The sequence below is a fragment of the Ahaetulla prasina genome, chromosome 11 (genome assembly GCF_028640845.1).
Source record: "Ahaetulla prasina isolate Xishuangbanna chromosome 11, ASM2864084v1, whole genome shotgun sequence".
Taxonomy (NCBI): Eukaryota; Metazoa; Chordata; class Lepidosauria; order Squamata; family Colubridae; genus Ahaetulla; species Ahaetulla prasina.
The window spans coordinates 257,182-264,065 of record NC_080549.1 but is presented as its reverse complement, the minus strand read 5'-3'; positions in this window follow the sequence as shown (position 1 = coordinate 264,065).

Sequence of the window (6,884 nt, the reverse complement as noted above, 5' to 3'; positions counted from 1 at the left end):
AGGCATGAAAGCACCCCTCTGCTCCACCCCATGCTGGCCTCCAGCCACGGGGAGCTATGGGGCGCACCTGCCAACCCCACATGCTCTCACACTCTTCGAGGGCTTCAGGTGGACTCCAGCATACTTTAGCAGGTGGACATTCCTGGAAGTGAGCTGCTGGTGGAAGCGCCACTTGTCCTGGGATCCCAGCATCTTTATTTCGCTGGAAAAGGAAGTTATCACATTGAAGAAAATTGGATTCAAAATGCTCAGACATTGGATTTCTCAGAAAGGTTTCGTTATGGATGATGGCTATCTAGACATGAAATCTCTATGATTGGTAGCATGGGGAAGACAGAGACGCTCTGTCCATGAGTGAAGGCTTCCACCATTTTCCCACTGCTACCCAATGCTGTGGGGAAAAAGCTCTTTTATTCAGAGGGATGGGGCACAATCTGAAAGCAGGAGAGGCCACCATGGGTGCCACCTGAGCAGGACGAAGACCGTCCAGTTTGCCACAGGGCAATGCTCAAGCTCCCCTCAGTTAAGGGCAAAGTCCCCTTTGCCAGCCAAAGACACCAAAGGCCCTGAGTAACCAGCACAGGCCGGGCATACTCCTTGCTCAGTGCTACCCAGCTACAGATTGTATGCCCCTGCCCATTAAGAGACTCTGGGCCAGCGCCATGAGCCACCATGGGTGGGAGAATGAGCTGTTTGATTCAGGAAGGCAGCCGCAAAGGGTGTGGCTCCGAAGCTTTGGCCTCCTCCTGGTGGACAATCCTTCCACAGTGGAAATCTCTCCCTGCACACCCTTTTCCATTCAAAAGGGCAGCTGGAATTTAGTCACCTCCACCACAGGGGGAGGCCTGTGGCTGCACTGAGCACCCCCTCCCCAGAAGAGGCAGAGTGGGATCGTGTTTCTTCTCAGAGCAAGCCCCCTTTGGGACTCTGCTGGGTTGCAAAGGTAAGGCTGGACATTGTCCCAAGATCCTCTGACCACTATCAGCGGCTCCATTGGCCTCTTTTCCCAGCTTCTGGCACCACATTGGTATTTGGTTTGCAAGCACAAGCCAGGCAGCCCGCACAGGGCTCTGCTGATGAGAAGCAAGAAAAACCCGTGGTGGGAATCACACAGCTGCTATTGCATTTCTGCAAGATTACCTGAAGAAGCACCACTTGCCGCACCTGCTGCTTGGAGCTCAACACCATCCCATTGTTGCTCTGGCCACATGAGGAGAGGTCTTAAAAGCACCACTGAGTCTATGGAGAGTCTCAGTCACTCAGGTCATGGTTGCCACAAAGGTGCTTTTTCAAGAGGCAACTGGACTTCGTTTTTCCTTGAAAATGTTTTTCTCTTCTCAGAACTGAAGAAGCTTCTTGGATGAGAAGTGAAATGTCTTCAAAGAAAGTCCAGTTGCCTCTTGAAAAAGGACCTTTGGGTCTTAAAATCCCAGTTTAGAGAGGCGATCTTGGCCAACATGAGGACACTTTTGCTCTGCCCTCCATTTGGAGCTAAAAATACTCAGGTGGCTTCAGTGGGAATTGCCTGCAGGCTCCAATGAGCCAGAAACAGTCAAGGCCTGAGCCAAGTGGGAAGCAGCTGGACTCAAAGACATGAAGCTGCAGATGCTTCGGCCTGTGTGGAACTTTGCTGGAACTTCTCTGAGTCTTCCATTCCACCCCATAGCCTCTCTTTGCTGCCTTATAAAGATGGAATGGTCCTATGGTGTTTTCACTGAAGTGAGAAAATTAAGCTGGTCGAGAAGGAGGGCCTGATGTCTGTCTTTCTGCATGACCAGGAGTCTGGAGGACCTCCTAAGCATCTCCGTTGGGCCTCAGCTGCTTCCTGCCTTTCTGTCCCAAAGGTGCTTTTTTCAAGACTTTCTGGTTTTTCTTTGAAGACGTTTCGCTTCTCATCTAAGAAACTTTTCCAACCCTGACCGGATGGTGGAGAATGGAGGAACTGAAGAAGCTCTTTGGATGAGAAGCGAAACATCTTCAAAGAAAAAGCAGAAAGTCTTGAAAAAAGCACCTTTGGGGCAACCATGACCTGGATGACTGAGAATCTCCATGAACATCCTGCCTTCCTCTAACAGTGATTAGCTCCCATCAAATGGCCAGCCCTGCTCTGTAGAGGGAGCAGGTAAGCCCATTAGTGCTCATCTCCAGTCCAGGCAAATGTGACCCGACTTGGCCTTCTTGTATCTTCTGCCTTGGGATTTTCTCACAAGGAACACCAAAACCATGGGAGAAAAAGCTTGGGAACTGGAGGAGGCAGCAAACCGAGCGAGTGGGAGAGGCCAAAGGGATTCTTGGAAGGCCTGCCTGGGCCACCACCTCTGGCCAAGAGGGCGTTGTCCAGAGGAGAAAGGGAGAGCTTTGGCCGCTAAGAGCAATCTTCTCCTGTTCTGCTGACTCCGGGAGGATTCTGCTGCATCTTCACTTTTCCAAGCTTCAGAGCCCCAAAGGAGAGCGGCTGGCTGATTGCTAGAGGAGTCTTCCTGATTTGCCACTCTTGGGATTCAAGGAACTCCGGATCCACTGTTCTGGCTGAATCGCCTTGCTGGCTTCTGCCCGATTGCGGAGGCACCAACCAGGGAGCCCCCCTCCTGGCTTGAGTTTATGACATGCTTGCTCTTCGAAGGAGGATTGGGCAAGCTCCCTTCAGACCTCAGAAGGATGGAGGGCTGGCACTAGAGAGAGCGCTCCATTCCTCCCTGTGTCCTGGCAGCAGAGAGGTTCTTTCAGCCTTCAGATGGGAGACCTGATGGCAAAATTAAAGCTACAGGCATGCTTTGACTGCACTGATTGGAATATTTTTGAAGATACCTCTGCAGACCTGGATGAACTCACAGATACTGTAACATCATATGTCAGCTTCTGTGAAGACCTATGTGTACCTATAAGGAACTTGTGAATATACAGTAACAACAAACCTTGGTTCACACCTAAACTTAAGCAGCTACGACATTCCAAAGAGGAAGCCTACAGACAAGGTGATAAAATGCTGTACAATCAGGCCAGAAATGCACTAACAAGGGAGATCAAGCAGCAAAAAGAAGCTACTCTGAAAAGCTAAAGAATCAGTTTTCAGCAAATGAACCAGCAAACATGTGGAAAACTCTTAAAAATATCACCAGCTATGGCAAACCTCCTTCCCAGGCTGAAGGTAATCAACAATTGGCAGATGACCTGAATGAGTTTTACTGCAGGTTTGAAAGGAAACTACAGCCACCTATCTCCACAACCCCCATCTCAGACACACCAACAACAGCCAAGCCTCCTACAACTGACCCCATCCCATTGGGTTCACAACCCCTCGTGATCACAAAAAAGGAAGTGCAGGACCTTTTCACAGACAAAAGCCAGGAAAAGCTCCAGGCCCAGACAAGATAACTCCTTCTTGCTTAAAAGTCTGTGCTGACCAATTGGCCCCCATCTTCACCCATATTTTCAATAAATCACTAGAGATGCGCTATGTTCCTTCTTGCTTCAAATGCTCTACCATCATCCTAGTGCCAAAGAAGCCCACCATCAAGGAACTGAATGACTACAGACCAGTTGCTTTAACATCTGTAGTCATGAAAACCTTTGAACGGTTAGTGCTTTCCTACTTTAAAACCATCACGGATCTGCTGTTAGACCCCTTGCAATTTGCATACCGAGCAAACAGATCAACAGATGATGCTGTTAATATGGCTCTGCACTACATCCTACAACATCTTGAGTCTCCAAAGACCTATGCAAGGGTCCTCTTTGTAGACTTTAGTTCAGCATTCAATACCATCATCCAGACACTCTTCTAACTAAGCTAAACTAGCTACAGGTACTGGAACAGACTTGTAAGTGGATCACAAGCTTCCTAACAAACAGGAAGCAGCAGGTGAAGCTAAGCAAGATCACATCAAATACCTGTACAATTAGCACAGTGCCCCCCAAGGCTGTGTGCTCTCCCCACTTCTCTTCTCTCTGTACACCAATGACTGCATCTCCAACAATCCATCTGTTAAGCTACTGAAGTTCGCAGATGACACAACAGTGATTGGTCTCATTCGAGACAATGACGAATCCGCATATAGACAAGAGGTCGAATGACTAGCCTTGTGGTGCGACCGAAACAATCTGGAACTGAACACACTCAAAACCGTAGAAATGGTGGTAGACTTCCATATTTCCACCTCTCACAATACTAGACAACACAGTATCAACAGTAGAAACCTTTAAATTTCTAGGTTCTATCATATCGCAAGATCTAAAATGGACAGCTAACATCAAAAACATCATCAAAAAAGGACAACAAAGAATGTTCTTTCTGCGCCAACTCAGTAAGCTCAAACTGCTCAAGGAGCTACTGATTCAGTTCTACAGAGGAATTATTGAGTCTGTCATTTGCATCTCTATTACTGTCTGGTTTGGTTCTGCAACCCAACAAGAAAGACACAGACTTCAGAGGATAATTAGAACTGCAGAAAAAATAATTGCTACCAACCTGCCTTCCATTGAGGACCTGTATACTGCACGAATCAAGAAGAGAGCCAGGAAAATATTTACAGATCCCTCACATCCTGGACATAAACTGTTTCAACTCCTACCCTCAAAACGACGCTATAGAGCACTGCACACCAGAACAACTAGACACAAGAACAGTTTTTTCCAGAAGGCCATCACTCTGCTAAACAAATAATTCCCTCAACACTGTCAAACTATTTACTAAATCTGCAGTACTATTAATCTTCTCATCGTTCCCATCACCAATCTCTTTCCATTTATGACTGTATGACTGTAACTTTGTTGCTGGTAATCCTTATGATTTATATTGATATATTGACCATCATCTGTGTTGTAAATGTTGTACCTTGATGAAGATATCTTTTCTTTTATGTACACTGAGAGCATATGCACCAAGACAAATTCCTTGTGTGTCCAATCACACTTGGCCAATAAAAAATTCTATTCTATTCTATTCTATTCTATTCTATTCTATTCTATTCTATTCTATTCTATTCTATTCTATTCTATTCTATTGGAGACCTTTTCACGCTGGCCCAAGATCTGACTAGAGAATTAGAATCTCCGTGATGCCAGACTGTCTCTCGGACAATATGGCTCTTCCCTGAAATGACCTTCCTATGCCAGGGTTTTGGTTTTGAATCCTGTGTTTGCTTAAAGCCACATGGGTCCTGGGGCAAGGGAAATGGAACACATGCTGTGTGTATGCTGCCTGCATACACAACCTGCTAATAGCTGTTAACTGAATCACTGCTTCCTTGCCTAGGTTCATATAAGAAACTGAGTTACAAATTATGCAACCTTATTTTAGTTTCAGATGCTATGTGAATCCAGCCACTGTAACTGGGTCACCAAATACGATTGGTTATAATCAATAATAACCAATTGTAAGCAAAGGGCTGGAGGGAGTGGAGGTAGATCTGCTCTCCTTGGTGCGGTGATGCCCTCTCCATGGAGGGAGCCCCGTCTCTCTGCCCCCTCTCTCCTCTCCCTCTATTTTAAGTTTCATGCCAGCAGTTAAGTTGCCTCTCAAGGCTGGTTGGCAGTGGGAGTCTGAAGGCCTCCTAGTTGCCATGGCAATTCATAAGCCCCAAGGATGGAGGAACCAAGAAGAGATCAAAATTGCCATGGCTGCTGTTGAAATAAATGTCTTTCTCATTCCCCTTTCTCACTTTATTTCTGCCAAATGGGTCTAGCTTATGTGGCAGGCCCCTGGAAGATGCAATTGAAAAGGTGTCCATGTGTGTGTATTTGTGTGTGTGTGTAATTTTTATGCCATCTGGAGTCAAGAGGAAAAGGAGGGCAGCTTAACAACTCATTCCTCCCTCCCCCGTCTCCCGGCCCCTTCACCATTGTTCCCCAAGCTCAGCTTTGCTTATTAAATAGATGGCTGTGACAGATGCCTTCAGTTAAAAGATAACCAGGTCCTCCTTCTCCATCCAGACAGGCACAGAAGAGGAGCATGGGGAGGGGACCCCTGCTCAAGGTGTAAATGTGCTGCTCCTTTAAGCAGCATCCTTCTTCCACTGACTGGCTCACAAATGGACCCTATTTTCTGTTGCTCAGGAAGAGACCAGAGTGACTTTCGGTACATCTGAAGTGCTGGTAGCAGCTGCCTGGATTTTAGGCAAGAATCGTTCTTAGCTGTAGCGGGTAGAGGATAGCTGACCTCATCTGCCAAGTACCCCTCCTCCTCCTCCAACAATGGCCATTCCGAGGGAGAGCCTGGGTTCAGAGCTCAGCAGTGCAAATGAGCCTGGAGCCTCAAGACCACCTGCCAGAAGCAGCCGTGGGGCTGACTGGGCCCTTATGGGGCTCAGAGAGACTTTGCAGCAGCTGGGGAGTGGAGGAGATGGAGCAACCGGTCTCCCTTTAACATTCTGGACTCGGGAAGAGCACCTCCCATTATGGGGCTAGTAGTGAGCCTTGAAGCTCCCCCCCGCCCCCACAAGTGAGAGTGGGAGCAGCCCTGCTGCCTCTGCTTCCTGATGGTGTTTCGTTGGGTGGCTTTGGGCGGAGGGCTCTGCTCTCAGCAGTCCTGCCTGCCATCCGAGGTCTCCAGTGCCTGTGACTGATGTCTTCTCATCAGCTGTTTCTGCAATGTGTCTCGAATTAATTGGTGCCTCATACGCAGCTGCCTTCCCCCCCTTATGACTTGGTCTCCCTCCAACAATGGAAGAGATGAGTTAGCGCACAGAGCCACAGAGCTGTGGCCCACTCAGTGCAGAGGGAGCCCTTTGCTCTTCCTCTCCAGGATGGGCATATGCATGCAGCATGGGGTCCCTTCTGCTCCAGGGAGGAAGGGAGGAGAGGGGATGTGGCCTGCCTGCGGCATCAGAGTGCCCTGGGAAGGTCAGCAGCGGGCTTCACGGTGGATGGTTCTTACTTCAGACCCC